This window comes from Varroa destructor, unplaced genomic scaffold, assembly GCF_002443255.2.
Source record: "Varroa destructor unplaced genomic scaffold, Vdes_3.0 BEIS01000001.1, whole genome shotgun sequence".
Classification (NCBI taxonomy): domain Eukaryota; kingdom Metazoa; phylum Arthropoda; class Arachnida; order Mesostigmata; family Varroidae; genus Varroa; species Varroa destructor.
The window spans coordinates 40,193,295-40,214,956 of record NW_019211454.1 but is presented as its reverse complement, the minus strand read 5'-3'; the positions used below and the strand labels follow the sequence as shown (position 1 = coordinate 40,214,956).

The following is a 21,662-nucleotide window of genomic DNA, read 5'->3' as shown; positions in this document are numbered from 1 at the left end:
GGCCGCTTGCTCGGCCTCGGCCCTTCGCAGTATGTCTTGTTCTTCCCTGGGACGATCCACTGTCAGTGTTTCATCGAGTATTTGTTGTTGTAGAGCCTTCAACATCCAACCAGCTGGTCGTGTAAATAGCGCCGATGGCATCAGCGGAAAACAGACTGAGCGGTGACTTCACTGGGTACCGCCAGTCTGCCGCATCAGTCGGCTACCTTTTATTCACACGAAGAAACGCTCGATCTGTCACTCAGCGCCAAGAACAATACTAAGTTGTGTCGCCAGCAAATATCGAGGGCTCTCGCTGGTTGGCTGACCGAGCGATCCTTGCTCTCCCTCACGCTACATCGTCGTTTACGGGCTGCCAATTTAGGCAGCGAGGACGGCGGAGGCGGTACTCGTAGCGTAAATTTAAGCGTGGACAGACGAAAGAACTGCAAAATAGAGTGTAGTGGTGTTGAGCGTGAACAAAAGATGCGAAATGAGGATTTCGGAGCAAACGTACGGAAAGCCAGGAACACAACACACGGCACTGCACAAGTGGCGCACCCTCTAAGCAATATAGAAGGGCAGCAATAAGAACACCGGGCAAATGGGGGAGTGAATATGGGTACACTCTACCCAACAAGCCATTTGCTCTTCGGATAGATTATATTGGACTTGCACAATTTGCATTGTGAGAAGGTATGCTTGCGACGGCGGCAGTGTCGTCGACGGCGAAACCCAAGACGCGCACAGGCAGCGCACTGAGAATAAAGAAAGGCTTCAATAGGCTCAACGATTCAACAGCCGATGGCTAAAGCTATACTACAATAAAAAAGGATCATAACGGGTCACGACGGCTGTGCCAAAGATGACAATGACAGCTCTGAACGACTTTGTAGCAGACGAGCGGGTGCTGCGTCGCACCTCTTTACAAAGCTCGTCATAGACGTTTTGTCACAACTCAAGATCCATAGGCTAGTCAAATAAGCTGAGAATCTACAAATTGAGTTCTTATATTATTATATCTCAATGCACATATCAGCAGCCTAGATCTACCGTGTTTAAGGAAAGTGCTTGCATTTACCGGAGGTCCTTGTAGGCAATAGTTGGGGGAAGTGGCAACCCTAAGTTCCCCCTATGTATCTGTGATCAATCGTTAGTTGAGCTTCAAAAGAATAAAGAAGCCAGTAATCAAGGATGGAATGTGTTCAGGGTGGCTCATACCACAAGGTCAAAGATCGCATCTTTTTTTAAGTGTATATCTAATACAACTTATTTGCACAATTTGCTTTCTTTTTAACCATTTCATCATTATTCACTTGAAGTGATGATTGTGACGAAACTACGCTATACAAGGTGGCTGGGGTTTACTACAGGAGGGACATCCCGGGCGTCCGCTCTGGGTTTCAGAATAATTTGCTTAGAGGTGTTGGTGGCAAATACTTTTTTGCCTTTTTTTGAAAAAAAATTTGCTTAATGATACCTGTGCGCGTCCGGACCGTTAGCCTAGTTAATTCTCTTTACCTTTCAATAATATTCCTTGTGCAGCAAATCGCTTCAAGTATTACACAAACAATATGCCGTTGGAGCGGAATCAAATCGGAAATAAAAATATATGTATACGTTTACAACCCGTTTAGCCTTGTACTTACTTGGCGATCCCGTTCGTCCTGTCTAAAACCGGACCTCACCGCAAAACACCATTCAGTTACACAAGGACGAGCGCAACCTCGACGCGAAGTGATTTCCACGACTCGAGCAGACAAAGAGATAAGCGCAAAAGTGAATAGATTGACCGATGCAAACATAAAATTCTATTTATTTTACACATTCACCGAGGGGGCCTCTGTCTGTGAACACATATTTGACATGTAGGATAAGACGTGGCACACCAAACTTTGTACCTCTCCTTCAGCGTGTCCATAGGCTCATCTATTATTTGATTGCTATAAACAAAAACCTCGTTATAATCGTTAACAAAGCTGAAATGCGTGACCGAATCGACCGGCTACAACTAACAATCTATGCCAATCGCGTAGACACTCGAGTAGGTCAAGTCTACTAAAGCAGTTTGGCCGGTAGTCAATGTCTGCCCAGTCTGTGAACCCCAAAGTTGAGAACAAATTAACTTGGACGGGTCCGTATCGCGAAAATTGAATGTCATTATCATGAGGTCACTCAAGAAACTAAAGAAGTCATTATATTTCAATCGTACGATAACTTATCCGCACATATTGTTGAAGTACTTCAATTAGTAGTAGAGTTATGTAGGCTTCAATCTAATTTGTTTTGAGAAACAAATTAAATATGAGGATTCTGAATCAGATATAGGGCGGAATCAAATCGGAAATTAAAACAAATTATTATTGTTTAGTCATAGTCTGACTCAATTGTATTAATTTCTTTGAGAGTTGAAAACAGGTTCTTAAAAAGTTCACTTTTTAAGAAAGGGACACCGCAAATAGATTGGCCCAAATTAATTATACTGCATAGTACGTATATAAAGTGCCGTCACCGTTAGTACTTCACCGCACAGACTCATACGTGTACAAAAACCGAACATGTATCAAACGTTTATGATTTGCTGGTGATATCCGCTCGGATGTGAAGTCCGCACGTAGGCAGTAGCAGATAGACGTGAACATTAAACTTAGGTTTAGATTAGGGGAGCCGCCACCGGTGTGACGATAAAACAGTCTCTTTCTTCCTAGCTGCCCCCTTTCCCTTACTCTTTCTCACTGTCTCGGTATACTGCCCTGGCTGTTTGTCGGGGCAATGGCTTTATGCATACAAAAGATATCTACTGCGGCACCGGTCGCCGCCGTCATTAAGAAGTGATGAGCAGCGGGGACCAGAGTCGGATAGCGGGGAACAGCGCTGAGGGAAGGCAGGGAATCAACTGTCAGAGTGTTAGTGCAACTGTGGGAACCCTTGGTCTCTGCAGCAGAAAATGAACATAGCCTGTAGAAAGAAAAAGGCATGGGACTCATGCGAGATTGATGAGCAGTTCACCTAGTGGTTCAGCGCCGAGAGCTCTCTTGTCATAGGTACCGCCCCTCATAACCATTGCTGCTTTTGCCGTCGTTATCGACATAGCTCATAGCTAGTGTTCAACAGACTGCTTCATACACCACCCCCTCATCGTCCTCCCACGCACATCCAATGTTCGCTCTGCCCATTCCCTGGCCCCCTATGTATTGGGGGTATCTCAACGTCTGCAGGTGCTATATCGCGGTTATGAGGGGAGAGGAAAAAGGACCTTTATGCAAAACGCTGTAGAGGACATTGGTAAGTGGATGCGTAGGTAGTCCAACTTTTTTCAGCAAAGACGGCAACGTGATAGGTACTTCGTGCAATTGCTTCTGCAGCTACCGACCGGCTACGCCGTAGCCGCTTTTACAGCTTGCTTAAAACGGCAAGCTTGTTTCCACTGTTCTTCTAGATTCATTGAACGCCCGTCGACCCAGCAAGGCATCCCCTCTCACGGTTTAATTGGGCAGAACCGCGCCTAACGCGGGATGGGCAAAGCAGACAGTAAAGTGGCCGACGCTTCAAGCAGGGCAGAGGTAACAGGCAGGCATTGCACGCGGCGCTCCGTATAGCTATACTAGTAGTAATGTCGATCAGTTGTACGCATATGCATACATTATAAAAGTGAGAACGGCCGCGGAGCACAGAATAGAATCATGAATCATTCGCATAACCGACTGATGCCCCCAAGAAAAATTATGTTTTGTTGCCTCTATTGCATAGATTTGAAAAGGGAAAATAACTTTTGCTACCGTTGTTGTTGTTGTTGTTGCATATATCCTTAAAAGAAGAACATGTGTATAAAGGAATCGGTAAAAAAGGCGGAGAATGTACAGAGTCATTCTGCCCGTTTTTTCCGCTGCTCGAGATATATATATATATATATATATATATATATATATATCTGATAGTGATTTGCCACATATTAGACATCTTAGGTTCACTTAGGTGAAATTCTTAGTACTTAGAGTCAAGGTATAAGGAGACCTATTTTTGAATTTTGCCAATTCTTACGAATCCTTCTACAGCCGGTAGATCTCACATCCATCACAATAAACAGTAGTCTAAACGAAGCAGGTCTGGTAAACGGGCCACGCCAAGAAGGACATCTCAGTTCGACTGGAATATGGTTTCTCGGACTCTTGTAGCCGTGCAGGGGGCGAGCCCTGTTACGCAGTGAAATCACTTTGCGGCTTCCATAAAACCTTAGAAGCATAGAACAGAGCATTCTTTTCATATCCCAATAAACTCATAGAACAACCTAGTAAACTGATTAGTACCTCTTTCAGCCTGGTTAGCATTAGGAGAAGTGAAGTTCTAGGCACGTCAGTAAGTCCTAGATAGATGTCTATCTCGTCGCAAATTGATACGAATAACCAGAAATAAAATGTGTCTGATTAAAGGCAAAATGATGCTGAACTGACAGGAGGGTGACAAAGGTAGGAGTATTGAAATGATCAAAACGTATATAAATAGATATGATAGCGATTTTATCCAGAAATTAAGAGACTGCTGGCGTTTTTATTAGTTTGCAGCGTGTAATCGAATTGGATAGAAATGTACTCGACGGATGACTGTGTAGGTCTGGAGTAAACGAAAGCGGTCATAGAGGAAGTTGGAACAGCGATGAACGGATCAATGAATGAATGTGTATGAACTTAATTAACGTGCTGCACGCTGACTGAAGTTACGAAGACAATTAGCATAGGCGTGCATCTCTCGATGTCATTAAACCCATTAAACTCGGCTTACTTTCTGCGGCTTCACATGATTATACATTCATGAGTTTAATAATTCTCTCAGTTGGGACGTTTTGTTTTTCCTCTACTTGTTACTACGTGACCATCACTGGTGATACGGTCAATGGAAGAACGATTAGCTAAGTAGCAAGTGCGATTAAATGATACCCGAGCGAAATTCTCCTTCAGATTCGTCACTTCCGTACCTCATGGTCTAATGCACGATAAGGTTGACGCAAAACCTTTGTTGAGGATCACCGAATTTTAAATCAGTGATTCTTACCAACACTTATCGCCTACGTTAGACACACACAAGCGACCTTTTTAATAGATCTAACGGCCCGTTAATTAAAATAATCTCTTGCAGCGTTTTGAAGATAACTTACCATTAATATTATAACTCGATTCCTGTGTGCTTTTCTGCGGACCTGATGTTATTAAGAATAAAGGCATTATATTTTCCATAGACACCCGTAGGTTCAATCACAGATTAGATACATCTGCAAGTAAAGCCGCAACTCTAATCAGTGTAGCTTCAACGTTAGCACTATCAGGATCGAGAAGGTAGGCAAATTTAGAGAGAATGATACAGAGAAAAATGCTATATCGGGTCAAGAAGTCTGTGGCCGATTAACATACGTGTTTAGTAGCGTCATTCATTATAACAGTGGGAAATATTTAGTTTAGTTATTCGCTGTTTGCGCTCGTATAGAAGGCATCATTTGTGTAACATTTGCTTCAAGTCCCGGTTGCAGCCCGCTCGTTACACTACCAGGCCATCCAATTACGATAGATCAAATCTTATCGATCGGTTCGAGGAAAAAACTCCAGTAGTGTCCCTTCCTTCAAAAATTAACTGGGCAAAAACAAAAATAACACTGGAGTCTTTCTCTTCGAGTTCAGGGTCACGCCAAGCTACTAAGCATAACAAAACAAAGCTAGTTAGAATGTTCAGCCCAAAAATGATTAGTGGGTTTAGGAGACTCAACACAATTATAGTCGGGATAGAATTAGCGTCAGAAAGGTAAGATTTTTTTGTCATAGATTATTCATGCTATTTAAAAGCCGCCTTCAGTCTTTGATAGAAGACGTGTAAATTTTATGAGAAATCGGTGCTCCGAAGAAATACACAAATAGTGATTCTCCCACTGAACCCACTCTTTATACGGATTATACAGTATACGCTGTGTGTGACTCCACTTTGTCGACCCGAGTGATAGCATTTTGTGGAACTTTATCCAAACTTAATATTTGAAGTAATGCATATAAGCAGTCTGCTTAATTTGCCAGGACATCCATAACGGGCGGTGTCCAATTTCGGCGACCACAGTGACTATGACAACGTATTACACTTTCAGCCTCGTTCTCTATCCGTTCGTGCTACAAACATCGATTTTCTCTTCTTATTTACACTGTTATGTTACTGCCCGTTTTTTTGTTACTGTTTGCGACGCCCTGTACTCTCTTCTCCAGCTAACGTAACTTCCGTGTCGCCACACGCACACATAAATCCACGGTACACAAACACACGCACTTCTACACCTCCGCAAATAACCCCAAGTCTGCTCCGACGCAAATCGAGTGCCTCAGCAGCCAAATGATAATAATTAAGCTAATCTCTTCATTAAGATAAGAAGAGGTTCCGCGTATATCGCAGTAGGTTGGCAGAAGCTCGGTACCACGAAGAGGGAGAAGCGGGAGGGGGAGAAACTGAGAGCGGAACGGGATATCGGCACAGGGATCGGCTGTCATTATATATAGCCGTTGTGGTAGCGCAGTCTTTGCCTGGTATCATCGCGAAAGGGCAGAAAGTGTCTTACGCATGAGGCCATATATACCTTTCAGCCCGGCCTGGATGCATCCAGGTTTCTAAACGTCTCTGCGACGGGAAACAACCAATAAAAGGAGCGGGGGGCGTTCGCATCTCACGAGATGATACAGTGAAAGAGGAAGAGCTGAGCGAGTGCCGCGATCCTGTCGAATCTCTCTACCTTACTCTTTTTCTCTCGTCCAAACCTTGCAGCGTCGTCTGCCTAATGTTGGGTCGGATGGTGCTGGGGACTTAAGGCATTAATACTTTATAGTTGAGTGGTTGACGACCTGTCTGCTGCTTTCCGTACTGCTGTTGGTCTGTCTGTGCCTTCCTCGCCAGAAACATCCAGCGCAATTGGCACCTTTGTAATCGCGCGCAACACAGGGGAGTTGGCCCGTATGTGTGGACGCGCGAGGAAGTCACAGAGGGAGAGAAATGGCGGTCGGTAGAGGAAGGGAGGTAAATATTTGCCTAATATCGCTCTTTCGCATGGTAGAGAGGAAGAATTAAGCGGGACCGGGAGAACTGCTACTGCCACGATTATCATCTCTCAACCGCAGCGGCTGCAGCCACTAAAATCGTGTTGCATTGCCGACGAAATCGGCGGTCTTTACGTTGTATAGTCTGCATACATAGTATGCACACCAGTTGTATGAGAAATCGGTGGCACTGCCTTCACCGATGTATAACCTATAGAGCCCGTTGGTCCCGCTGCAGTGGGGGCAGGCGGGCGCTCGTTGGCAAGTCGAGACAACGACACTGAGCTCAAAGCCCAATTCCGAACCCCAAGTTTTTATTGCTTACCACCCCTTACTGGTAAGACCACCTAGCTACACAGCTATACTCGAATACTATAGGCATCATCGCACAGATAACCGCCACCGAAGCAATGTATAGACGAGTCTAGGTTCATCAAGTCCTAATTAACCACACCATGAAGTTTCTATGTTGCGCCATCAATTACAGCGCTTCTTCGGCGGAACCCATGACTCTTAGGCCAGATCGGACTTAGTTTCGTCCTGTTTTTGGCGAACAACTCTCAACCTCGGAAAGGGAATATATAACATCGGTAAAAGAAGCTAGGTTTGTACAAGCAAGGGGGCCTGTAAGAAGCTTCTGTCAAATATTTGTAATGGGAGCGCCCAGGAATCGAGCGACACGGACTGCACGGAATTCAGTGCAAACGTTCAGTACATGACTCAGCCAACCAGGAAAAAAAGCGTTATTTTAGACAAAAACAGTTTTTTCAAAAGTTTTGTCAAAAGCAAGTGCTTGTGCGTTTGCCTAGTTTTGTATTGAAAACCAATGTATTTTTCTGTTAATTGTTAATTTCATAACATTAAATATTTATCTAGATAGATGTTTTCAGTCTCTTTAGACCGTCAGCACGTAGCATTATCATGCAATTATATGCAATGCAGATGATATTATTTATGCATTGTTTATAGAAAGGCCAGAGCTTCATTCACCTGCACATTCTCTACCTATGCAAAAGACATCAAGGCTATGCTTCGTCATTGTCGTTGATCAACTCTAAGGTGCTAATCATTTGAGATTAGTTAGCTAGGGCGACAAACAAGTCTTATCTTGTCATTCCTTCTGTGATGAAAGTTCGATAGTATTGCCATCCATTTTCCAAGTAAGAAAGCTATTTCATTATATTAAGTCTATGCGGGTAGGCCTCGTCCAATTGGAATTTGGAGTGTATCAACTTTTTATATTGGTGCCACCTACTGTAACGTTTACTTGTCTTAGTTTATGCTGTATAAGGACCAGCATAATAATAACTGCAAGACTGAAGAGGACCTATTCTTCTATTCAGTAGCCATCGATTTTTCGCGTTCTTCACATGATGCCTGCTTCCTGTCTTTGCATTTGTTCACGCGGTTATCCCGGCGTTTTCATTTCTAAAAAAAAAAACGTCAGCAAAAAAGCGAAGGCGGGACGATGACAAGTATAGGTCACCATTCCTGCCGTCGTCATCAATTGCTGAACCAGGGCAAACTGGATGACCGAACGTTGCTGTACCTAAACAGTTCGTGGCAGGATGCCTGCACAGATTGCATAGCGAATTCTGTCGTATGACGCATACCGCAATAGTTAACGGGTAGTCGAAAGCACAGGACGACAGCGCCAAGCACACTAGTTGCCAAAGCAATCGCTGCGTCCGTCGTTTAGGCTGAAAATGCAGTTGGTCGGAGCAGGCTGAATCAGCTTCCGCCACTCATTGAGATGCTAATGCTGTCAACTGGTCCATCCGGGCCCATAAACCGCTAGCAAGCGATGTCAGCAACGACTGCTGCTTTCTTGGGAGCTTTTCCGACAGCTGACTCTGTCATATTATAGCATAACTAGCTAACTGTCAACCGCGTGCCGCTTTCCTATTTCTCCGGAGCTATTGAAAGCCTGACCCAGTATCTCGATCTAACCGCATGTAGACACGGCACATGCATATGCATGCACAGAAAACAAGAGAACAGGCTCGCACGCACTGACTTGCACGCTCGTTCGCGCCCCATATTGGCGTCCTTGTCTTCGCCGATATCAACTTTTTCGAACCCTATTCAACATAGTGAAAAAAACGAGGTAGAGCTAGAATGGTCACTCTACATCTGACAGATTACAACTGTGTGGATTCTCAAAGAAGAGCTCACCCTCCATCATGCCGCCAATGAAGTATGCAGTATAACTATTGCAAAACTGGCTAAAAGGCCAGATAGGTAGCTTAGACTACTGAAGTTCAGATCCTCGTTCTTGCACGCCGTCTTCTTCGTTCGTTCTTTATTATAGTGTCAAACACTAGAAAATTTAGCTTATACAAACAAGTGACCTCAAACTTACTTGACAAAGATAATGCAAACTAAAAATGCTCTGCCGATTCCAAACATGTCTTCGAATCTTTGTTGTTGCCTGTGCTGGACCGTGGTTTTCTTTTAAGCCAAACGTTTTCCGCTATTTATTTTTTGGCTTACAGTGGCGTTCTACGTTAACAAAAGGCGCAGATATCTACACTTTTGCTCACTTGTGGAGGCTCTTAAAACCACCTTTAAAAAACAAATGCTAATCTCTGCCAAATGCAGTGCACACAGACATTCATCTACATGGTCACCTATTAGGCCATTTGCTGTTAAGTTAAGCAACGGCAATAGTAAGGCGATTAAAAAGCTATCACACACGATTAGGATCCTACTAATAATGAAAGGTTGCACTACACCTATGTTCACATGCGTAACCCATACTTACTACGCTCTTGTATTTTTATAAAACCTTTCCATAAGTTGACAGCATTTTAGTGAAGAAGAGGCAGCTGAGGTGCCAAATCCAACGGGAAAAACCTTGATGTAGCTGGTAGACTAACAAAGCGCACCGATAAAGACACGCACATGTAGTATTATGGGATTGTCATTTCATTGATAGTATCAAACGACTCATTTTAACAAATATATTAGCTAGAAAGCATGAGATGAGTGATCAACAGTATAAACTCATTCTGTCACCGTTTTTGCGCTCAAGTGTTTTTACTTAATAGTACACTTAATCTAAACTAATTTTTAAACAATCGTCCTTCTATGGAGACAACGTTAGGGTACTACCTCTCCCCGAGAAGACTGATCCACGCTCGCGGAGGCAAACTTCTGCGCTGAAAAGCGGGACGACCAAAGATCGCACTGACGGCAGCAACTGCAAAATATGTGCGCTTCTTCTCGATCGCCAAATGAATACGTGATTGCATTGTGTGGTCTCGGGGACAAAATATGACTTGAACAATACGACACTGACAGAATGCGCCCCCCATCTCCCACCTTCGTCACTCGCGTTTAGCACCACGAACACTCTGCCTAATTTTACTGTCTAACCTGGCCGATCTCACGATGAATATTCATCTGCTAGAGTGAAGTGTCGCTGAGAGCTAAATAGAGGGTATCAGTATGCATGCGCATGTGCACTGAACATGGCTCGACCCGTGCGAGTGGGTATGTATATATTCTGGTCAGTGGAAGCACGCTCTCGTTGCCCCTCTTAATCCGTTCCTGGAGATCGGAAAACAAAAGTGACAGCATGTCTTCCCGCTGCCACCCACCGGCTGAAGAGGCCGGTTCGTGACAGGCCTCTACTTGCATTTTAAGAAGTCCATTAGTCTTTGTACAAGCCGTACAGGTATCACTTGATGAATAATCCAACCCGTTGCTTAGCTGTATGCATGCATATGCAGATTTATTACTTGGTAGTATTCACAAGTATGAAATGACGCGATACGAGTCGGACCATAGACTTTGGCCATCTGTTTACATTGTTGTACTGCCAGACATGCGAGTGCTACTTGTAAAATACTAATTGCCCAACGGCGGATGCTACCACTAGAATTTGACCTAATTAACAAAAAGGTCAAGCAGTAACTGTTGCGCGAGCTGGCTGGCGGGTCTCGGCGCACGTTCGTTACAAAAACCTATTTGTAGCACTAGAATACATTAGCTGGTTCGAGTGGCCTGCCCGTTGACCCGAAGGCTACCCTTCATCCTCAGCGTGATGCGAGATTCAGATCATATCGTGACCGCACATGCATCTTTTGCTTGAATAGCTGCTTTAGCAAATAACATGAAAGCTCGCCGATTAAGCGCAAACCGTCGTTTATGGCCATATTCCTTTGTCAGAGGGCAGCTCAGCAGCACTGCAAGAAACAGGTTTTGCATGGGTACGGCCTGCATGACGGATGCGTCTGTTGTGATTCCATGTGTGGTCAAGTCGGATACTTTCAGGAAAGTCTCTCAATCTAGCTATAGCTGCCACATGGGACCCGGCTGGGAAAGAGATTCTGACGGACTGAGCGTATTCCCGCTGATTGCTGGACTACAGCAAACGCTGGTTTAACTTTGCTACAATGTCTTCGCGAAACACCTGAAACCCAGCAATGGCAGGACAGGGCTGAATAGTGTAGAAGAAAGCTCTGGCACGGTAGTAGCACTCCTCGGCCGACTCGTTCAAGCCCATTACAATCAGAAACGGACCCGCTCGGTTAGCTCATGCTAGTGGAACAAAATCGAGTGCAGACGGGGACTATAGAAGGGTGTGCAAACAGCGAAGAGTTAATATCCTCGCTGTGCTCCGGATATAATTTAAAGTGTTATTTGGTTTGATCAAGCGGATTCACCCTGCCTACTACGACTACGGCAAGTAGCAGGATCCTGTGGAATCACACATCCTAATGCGGCGCAAGCGCTCACTTTTCTGCTAACTCTCCGACAAGACTCGGTCTATTCTATGTGCCTGTCATCCCCTTTAGAAAAGAAGCCACCAAAGTTTGCTGCTGCACTAGAGTAATGAATGTCCACCTGCTAGCTGGCGGCTTGCTGTCCTGTTTTGCGGGCTGAGGGGGTCCTGGCCTGTACGGTATGTTTCGCCCTTTCCCTTTTTTTTGTAGGCTTTCCTTACTAGCTGCTTGTGGTCCTGCCCCTTAGCTTTTCCTGTGCTTCTCCATCTGTGATAGTCACCCTCTTGAGAGGCTCAAATATCGCTCAGAGTCGGAGATAGAATAGCGGGAGTTCCACGGCACACGGGCGGGAAACGGGCAGGCAGGCAAACAACATTCCTCAGTTCCGTGGGCTCCCCTTTTACTACTGCTACTTCCACAGCATTGCATCCCCAACCTAAAGTGCAAGTGCAGCTTGCTAAATCGCCCGCCAGACCAGGACCGCCATCATCAATGCCACGACCGTGTTGTCTGACACAAGCTTAGATCAGTAGCAATAAAGGGAGCGCACCCAAACGAAAATCTTTTCCTGGATATCGACTTGGGTACGGCATTCGCCGGGACCACACAAAGGGGCCCATCGTGTACAGACAGGTGGACAGTTACATCTCTATATACAGTCATATACAGTCACACATGTATAGAGGATATTATGTAGATTTTATATATATATATATATATATATATATTGTAGCTGCTTGAGTGAGTATGGATAGAGTTTCGTGGGTCAGTTGCTTGGCTGACTGTTGGTTAGCAAGTGAATGGCAACCCGTTAGGCGTGTTCTTGCCGAGATAACTTTTTGTCTTGACTGCCTTAGGCGGACTCAGTTTTCTGGGCGGCTTAGAAGTAGCAAGTGTTAGCTGTTTGGTCGAGTAGCTGGTCTCGTCTGGTGTAGGTTAGGCTTCGTTCCGTCTTCTCGGGGCAGCAGGTCGAGTTAGTCAGTAAAAGTCCTCTATTGCCAACGCGTGGGACGTCCACGCGTTCGTCAGCTTGGTCGACGGTCGCTTTACGCCTTGCCGCAGCCGGCTTAGAGGGCGGTACTGTCGCAATCCGCCCGGGCTCCGTGGGGACACGATCCGTCCACGCGTCGTCTTCGCTGGCTGCTGTCATTATTGCTGTTTCTGCTTCTCCCACTACGGTGGCTGGCGCGCCCCTCTGGAGTCGTTTCCTCCGTCTTACAGTCGCTACTTACAGTCGCTACTGGCTTGACTGTATGTCACTGAAAAAAAAACGGCCCGTCCGACATCATCCCATTCGGTATCGTTTAGCGTCGGGACCCATGAGATCTCCCCTACAACCATATAGTGTTAGGCGATAGTCAGGCCGTCATCGTGGTCGTGGCCTCAAATAGTCGTCGTTTTAACTGAGAAGAAGACCCTCAATCGTTGAAAGCCCATTCAGCTTGCAATTAGGAATACTCTGTATTGTAGCTGAAATGGGGATAAGAAATCCCATTTTGCCCCACTGTGGCCTCTCTCTCCGGATTGAGGGCATCAGCCAGTGGTCTTCTGCTGCTCTGGTCGACTGACAAGGCCGGAAGGCCTTGTTGCCTCTCCGGTCCTATCTTTCCCTTGCTACTGCCGGTTGAGGTTCCCTTCCGTTGCCACTGAGGCATCATCATTGCACCCCGTGCTTTAGAGTCCTTCTTTCCACTAGCCGCTTGTCGCTGAACCACTACTAAAAGAGGCTGGCAGACGGCCTGTCGGACGGGCCTAACGCGGGGGTCGGCAGAGTATTGCTGGGCAGCAAAGGCGTTTTCCTGCCACTACTGGAGGCCTTTCTCATCGGTCTCTGCCCTTCTTTCGCTGATGTACAAAGACCCTATTTTAAAAGCACCAAGCAAAGGCAGAGTGGAGCGCCAGCTCGCCTCTTTTTCGATAGCGGCGGCGATGGCTGCGAAAGATGAACAAGTCGCATAAATTTCGACGAGCTGGCTGCTACGAGGGCAGCAGTTGCTGATTGGTGTTGTTGTTAGTGCTTTTTCTTCTTCTGCAGCTTCCACTTTCTCATGCCCGCTCGGGCGGCAGTTGGCGATGGTGCTCAGCTCGGCTGTTGGCTTTTGAGCTGCCGCCTGTCTCTCTACGAATCCATCGCGCCGTTATCTGCTGCCTGCCTTCCGTGTTCGTTGCCTTTGCTGCTCTTGTCTTCGAGGACGGGGTGATCGAACAGTTAGGATCAAGGACAAACGAGAGCCGCTTGCACGAGGAAGGATGCTCGAATGATCCTTACTGAAGCGCCCACTCGATACTAAAGCCACAGCCACTACCGTCACGGCAACACGAACCTAAGAAAGCTGCTGTCAGCTACTGTCGGCCGCCTGCCGTTCTTTCGCCCTCCGCCAGCCCTCCGGCCTGATTCTGCAATGCACACTTAACATCGGCCTGGATTCCTTCTCTGTTCAGTCCCCACTAGCGTCAGCAGCCGCCCAGGCATTTGCCCTGTGCCCGTGTAACAGAAGCAGCGCACAGTACGACAACAACATCGAAAGATGCTGCTCAGGATTGATCCTCTGCTGCTTCCCTTTTACATCTTCGAATAGCATAGCGAGGGTGTTGGCCTCGCCTCTTCTACCAAGCACGGCGAAGGCAAGAATTCCTGCGTTTCTATCCGTCCGCTTTTCTGCCTGCGGCTCCGAAAAAGAGGCCTGCTGTCCTGACTGAAGCCTGGACTATCGCTGCCTGTATCGTTGTCTACTTGAAATTGTCGCTCCCACCGTCAGTCCAGCCTGCTTGGCCCGGTCGAGCAATGAAGTAACGATAACCTTTGTCGACATGACAACCGTTCTGTGTGGGACACGGTAAATAACGACTTTGCTCCTACTCTGTATTTAGATGTGGTTTCAATGGTAGCCAGTGTATAAATATATCCCACATTTATGCTTATATCTACACAGATTTGTAGTTTGAGGAGTATTAAGCATTGGTTTAATAATATTTAGTTTTAATATTCCGGGTAAACTATTATTTATATTGCGTTAGTATCTGTGGTTTTAGTAGTGATTATAGGGTTTCTGTGTAAGAAATACAAAAAATCCCTTTCTAGGCTTTCTTAATTTTAGCAAGGCACCTGAAATTAGCTGCTTCTTCAGTGATTATGAAAAAGGGGTTGCTTGGTCTTAAAGCCCTCGCGTTTGACTGAACGATCTACTCATACCAACAGAGCGCTATCGTGAAAAGCTCTTAAAGACAAACATTTTTCAATATTATTACGGTTGACGTGAAACAACGAAAAAAAAACACCACTTTCCTTCTTGACGTCGTTATTGTGACACAAAAACTTTCCTCTAACCTTGTCGCTAATCTAACGATTCTCCTTTGCCACCAGCAATTATTCCCGATGGTATAATGCAAATAACACCGTTTTCAGTGACCTGCGCCTTCTTAAGTTAGACTTCAGAAGAGAAACCCATTCGCGTGGGTACCACTTTAGGCCGCTTCTTTAGGGGTTTTGGCATTTATGGTATTTGTGTACCTGTGCTCTTAATGTTACGCTAAAAGCACGAAAAGAAAATGATATTTAAGACAATAAACACTGGTAACTAACACTTAATTTGGTAAGGCATGAGGAAAAAAGAATGTGATCGCATTAAGTAACAGAGCGTGCTGGGCAGTACACATTTTACGTACACCGCGATAGGTCACAAGGATCCGGTGAAAAGAGCTATTACCAGCTAAATATCTAACATATCTATAGTGAAGAACGGAGAGGAAGCACATCGCAAGATATATATGTATATATATATATATTATATGAGCTGGCTTCCCATGCTAAAAGAGCAGAAGGATAACGCACTCCTAATGAAATTTCACAAAAGCAAATTAAGTTACAATGAAGTGTACACCTTTGTCGTGTGTGCAATCACGCTGGCGGCGGCTACGATGGCACAGACAGCAACTATGGCCTGCTGTCTCGGAAAACAGTAGATAGATAGGCGTAGGCAACGATGGCAGCTGATAAATTGATATGGGAGGCTACGCTAGGGCAAAAGCGAGACTGCGCCTCTTCTTCACGCATAGTACATTATCCATTCTACTCGATGCCAGCATCAGCATGAAGTAGTGTCGGCTGCACGAAATTGCTGTACTCTAGAACACTGTGCAGCAATATTGTTCATTTTTAGCGTACGAAAAGAAGCTCGATACTTCCTATAGTAGATCATCATGGCGGGGCTTGCCAATTATCCCACCTGCATATCCCTATCATAGACGCATGGAAGATACTGAATGAGGTGGTAGTCGCGAGGACTGCCACCATGTAGCAAAAAAGTTCAGATCGGGTCATCTCGACACCATCTCGTAATGACCACCGTCATTACTACTGCTATTGATTACATGAAACCTAAAGTTGTGAAAGCTAAAATCGGGTAGAGTGAAACAGACAAGAAGGTAATACTAGAACTATTTGTTGCGTAAACTAGTCCGCATTGTATGCAAAGCTTCTTTCACAATTTGTTTTTAACAATCTACTAGTTGTAATACGAACATCTTTATATGTACGATGAAACAAAGGCGCAAGCCTGTGTCATTTTAGTTGTGCTCGGTAAAGACGCATCAGCAAGGACACAGGCCACAAAAAAACAAGATAGTTTATGTACAGCAACAGCAGCCGCATTTTACAGTAACTGCTAGGTGCATCCTTTCGTTCATCGACTACAATTTACTTTGGTGTCTTTCCACTTAGTAAGTTTTACGAGTCTCCGGTTCCCTAATATCTATCGCTCTCTGAGCGGCCCCATAGCCGTGTCTATTTCCATCCGCAACAGTCTATGGGGAATAGCAGATGCGAAAATTAGTTTGCCCCATCGCCGTAGTAGCGTATTCGTAACGGTAGTACTAGCAGCAATAGTCGGCTGCTTGGCCCGGAGTTGGATGCAGTGTCGCCGAGTTGCTGCAATGAAGTTGGACTCGGTTCCTAACGATGCTGTTTGGTGTGGCAGCGTTGCTGGCATCGCTACACCATTGGCACCATCGGGCGCATACTAGCGATGCGTTCAAGTGAGCGACGGTGTCAGAAGCACTCAAAGTGTGTCGATGACGCTACAGCAATCGCCATTGCTGTCGGCAGCGTCTCTTCACGCAACAGAAGCAGGCAGATACGCACAGAAGCAGCCCGACCTGCTTCCCGACCGGCCGACACAGAGGCATAGCGGCATGTTGAGAACTCTGCTTGGTAAAATATTCAATTTGTGTCGCTCACTCGACTTTCACCCGCCTTCGTCGCCTATACTCGTTCGCCCACCAACACTACCCATTCGCTGGTTTTCGACGAGTCAGCCAGCCGACCGGGGCTGCTCGAGGCCCCGTTTCTGCTACTGCAGCTATCATTGGCCCATCAGAGGCGCGGCTTATAGACGGAAGGCAGGCGGCAGGGGCAACGGCGTGCAGCGTGCCGTGGTAGAGGCAACGACACGAAGGCGGTTTCAGAACCGTGTTTTCGGCTACTAGCTTCGTTTGTTGATCCCAACCAACCGAAAAGGGACACGAGAGCACATCTCCGCTCTGCGTCCTCCCTCGCCGCTAAGGCGATGTAGGGGCGACAAGCCCCTTACGATAGAAACACTACCATGGTAACAGAAGATCACCAATGAATGAGAGAAGTTGGATAGGAGACCTGGCGGAAGTCTAACTTTTTAAAGTTACGTAAACAAAATCCTGAGCACTGAAACGCCCTTCCCTCCTATCTCTCTCAATCCATTTACACGTTCAATCCGCCAACTAAACAGCCGCTCCTACACCTTGTGGCCCGTATCACGAAGTCGGCTACGATACCAAGCTTACATGAGAGACGGGAAAAAGAGGGGTCTGACGTCCAACGTTTTATACATACACACACGCTTTCACCTTTGAGTTCTCGCTTTTCCTGTGAGCATATACTACCGCATATGAGCCATGGCTATCATCATCGGTATAGCATATAGAAGAGTGTGTATGGCAAGGAGGAAGTAATTTGCTTTAAAATAAGCCCCCGAACTTTCCTTCGTTCTCACTAGCCCCCCACAAACTCCCACCGTCGCTGCTCGTCCTCATCGTTTCTCATCGTCGCGGCGCCGATCAAACGGTATCCATCTCCAGCGAGGCACACTGTGGAGATCCTCGGTTCAGCCCGAAAGACGCGCCACGCGATCCAGAGATGCGCGCTGCAATGGAAAAGAGGTGACATCCACCTCGGTGTTAGTGGTGGGGAAATAGCGAGCATGCCTCCCACCGCTGCACATTTGACCAAATATGAAATTCATTACGAAAGAGGAGACATATGATATTTGGCTAGCATACTACAATATTTAGATGGCTCAGATGTATTTATCTGAGAGACTTTGTCGGGCTAATACACATACGTAACGCTCGCGGATGCCAGAGCCCATATGCTAGAGGGAACTTTTGGGTGGTTAAGGTAGAAAAGCCTCTGCCAGCTGCAACTGGCCTTCAACTGCTAGAGTAATCGATAGTTGAAAAGGCGACGCTTTGAAGCATCTATTTCTCTCTATGCTCTTACCATTGTGTGCTACGCAAACACACGCACCTACGTACGTATGAACATCGTAACCTAAGGTTGTCACCAATCAACAAAGGTCAAGTCTTATCTAAACCAATGCCCACCGAGTTCGGAAGCTTTGAGCAACAGATGTCGACGACCGGTTCTTCTATAGCTAAATGAAACTTAGCAAAGGCCCACATTGGCAACTGTTGCGATAACCGCGTCATCCAACGGTGACGGTAAGGGCCAGTGCTGCTGTCAAGTGACTGTTGGATCCGGACCCAATTGAAACAAAAGATACCCAGGTGCCGCAGCAGTCCTCTACAGCAATGGCAGCCACTACGACGTTACTGCTTACACGTTCTTTCTACGGGAGGAGATCTCGACAAAGCCGGCGAAACTGCGCCTTGTTCGCCCAGCTTCTGTTTGAATACGCAAATGGACGTGGTTTTAAAGATTCTCGTTGTAAGTTAAATATGTCTGTCGCCAACGTAATATGCGCATATGTTACATAGCGTCTCTAGGCTGGTTGTTCTCTGCTTTTACCAACTAATTCTAATAATGTAACTACCACTGGCGCTTCGAAGAGTTGGGGACGACGCGTGATTAGAACACGTTATTTTAGGTCGACAATAAACCTAAGCCAACCATCTGGTTCCTTCTGATAGCACAGTCAAAATAAGGACAAGATGTTGAGTGTCCGACTGCTCGCATCCGCAAACCAATATCGCAGTAAAAGCGACGTCAATCGAAGAAGCTAGGCCAACTTGGCTCTTTTTCCTCACATCTCTGCTATGGATTCAAAACTTCGTTAATACGCTCGAAGTACGTTAAAAGGAAAAGGTGACAATTGAGCGAACTGTTCAGTTATAGTCTAACATTATATTCTAGAAAAAAATCCAAGCACTGTAGTAAAGTTGAGCTTTAGTGACAACTTATATATGCTATTGTATTTACCATTTCTCTGCTGATGAATAATTTCTGTTTCAATCGATATTTTTTAGTACATTGTACGCTGCATTATATGATATGTATAACGAGTACAAATTGGTTATTAAACATTTTTTCATTAACTGTTGAAGCTCCTAGCAGCAGGCTATTCGTATGTAATCACAGTCTGTCTTTATGCTGGTGCCACTGCGAACAGGAATCTCTAATTTCACTCCTTGTCACTAACTGAAGATTCGCTGTTCGCTACTGCGTCAGAAGTTGGGCAACCCAGTTACACACCAAACGCCAAATCCACATATACAGAGAAAGACCTACAAACACATACAGTTTCGCTCAGCTCTCCATGCCTTTATCCCATCAACTCATAGGTTTACCATTAAATAAGGGATTGGGTTCCGTTCCTCATCTTTTCGTTCAGACTTTAGTCAGGATTCGCCACAAACCCTCAGCCGCGTGCGTTTTCAGGCTACGCTAACAGCAGCGATGGAGCAGAACCAGTCCTTTCTGCTACTGCCGCTGCCACTGTCCTCCGCAAGCAGCTAGTTCAGATTTCATATTAGATTGAGGAAAAAAGCCTGCGGCCAGCGGGCGACGACTGCGGTAAGGGCGAGTAAAGAAGGACGAAGTCCGCAGCGAGAGAAAAGGACAGCGAGTATAAGATAGAGAAGAAAAAGTAGGCAGATGTGGCAAGCTAGCTACGACAAGCCAGGCCAGAGCAGGGCATAGCAGTATATGGGGACCGATGAAAGCTAACAGCGGCAGCGACTGTAGTAGTACTGCGCGGGGCTGATATTGTGTGGGTAAACAAGGGAGATTGTCCAAAGACGCTGAAAACTTTGCTTTTCCCGGTAACCATTGACTGACTGGCACATAAACGTAGTAGTATGTGGGGAGAGATGGAGAAGTAACGAAGAGTAACGTTGACACCGACACGGATTCGGCGAAATCAGCAACAAAGGACTGAAAAAGTTGTGTTACCGGTAGCAGCATTTGCCAAATTGCCAACACCATCTGGCAGAGTTAACTCATGCAGTAAGAGCGGACGATTAGATTAACAAAAAAGAAAAGAAAAAAAACAACAGATGCATTCATCTACTTAGAGCTCGGAATATTTAAGGCTTAAAATATGTCGTGTTTTAAACGTGTTAACCCTCACGAGCTGTTTTGGTAAGAACGGATGATTTTCGTAGTGGGCTCGTGTTGTATATCGACAGTTTCATGGCACGTCCTAAAAGCGCATACATTATTTTCCGTCCCTTGCATAACTGGCTTCGATTCCAAAAGTCCATTGCGCCGCGATATCTTGATCTTTAAAGCCTTTTCCAGGATGTGACTGGACGAGTTATTAGGCCACTACCTTAGGTATAAAGCGCAGCATTGTTACCTAGAGATCTCTGGCAAAAAGCGGCCGACATGGCCGATCTTCCATTGTTTGTTGCGCATTACTGCTCTTAGTGCTCTTAGAAGTAGCGGAGAGACGACGACGTCAGCACCAGCAGGAATGACCGGCTGTCTGTCACTGGAACGGGAATAAGGGGAGGGGGTCCGAAGTGACAAAGATACTACTGCCGCTCTCGCAGTGGCTGGCGCCTTCGTCTGCAAAAGACTATAGGTTCAACCATTCTGAGCTATGTACAACAACGGTAGAGAAGCATCGACGGTATAAGTAGCAGCAAAAGCTACCTAGGTGGCCGCAACCATAATGGGAGTGGCGGGCTACGTACTGCCGCGTACCTCCAATTCCTGTCTCAATCTGTCTGAGCCGGTTTCTCATTTTTCGGTTGCTCTAGGCAGCTCTACGGAATGTGTGCGCAATTTAATTTTTTTCTAGAACAATCGCCCTGATTGGTTCCCTCTGCTTTGCGCCTGCTGCCTCCCCATACCTATACCCTGCCTCGCTTCGCTAGCACAAGTAGCACAGCTAACGCGAATGCCTGCGCTGCCGCTTCTACTGCCATTGCCGTTCAAGACATCGAACGCGAAAGCTACAGTAAGAGGCAGAAGGGAGAACGAAGAAAAAAGTGAAAGGGAAAAGCGAGCGAGAGAGAACGAGAAAAAACGAATTGAAACTAGCGACACATGGCCCGTCGGCCTCGTACTTTTATACGACAGCGAAGTCTCCGGCCGTCTAAAGGGTGTGCGGAATCCAGACATTGCAAGGGAAGGAGAGCGACGGTACGTGTATGTGTGCGTAGAAAACGAAGGAAAGAAAGGCTACCCTATGGCCTAATAAACCAAATGAGTGCTACCACCGAGTTCTTCTCTACAACTCCTTCTTTGTCGACCGTATCCTTCTTGTCTGTTTTTTTGGGTGAGTCTCTTCCCGTTTTCGGCAGCGCAGGAAGCGCTTGCTTCGAACATCCAATAGAGCAGGTGTATAGCATGTATTCCTCAATAAGGATTTTATATAAAGGATCAGCTAAGCTGTTG

The 21,662-nt window shown here is 46.0% G+C and overlaps 1 protein-coding gene across 12 annotated transcripts in view; it reads right to left on the bottom strand.

Moving 5' to 3' along the window:
- The window catches only part of LOC111247121 (protein O-mannosyl-transferase TMTC3-like), a 196,258-nt gene that overhangs the window by 78,209 nt on the left and 96,387 nt on the right, over window positions 1–21,662 (bottom strand). Inside the window, exon 1 of one of the 12 annotated variants that reach the window (XM_086976616.1) lies at window positions 1,629–1,729. The exons of the other annotated variants lie outside the window; for them this stretch is intronic. The gene's annotated coding sequence lies outside the window, so the exon portion shown is untranslated. Of the gene's footprint in view, window positions 1–1,628; window positions 1,730–21,662 lie in introns of those variants that run through there. 12 annotated transcript variants of the gene reach the window in all.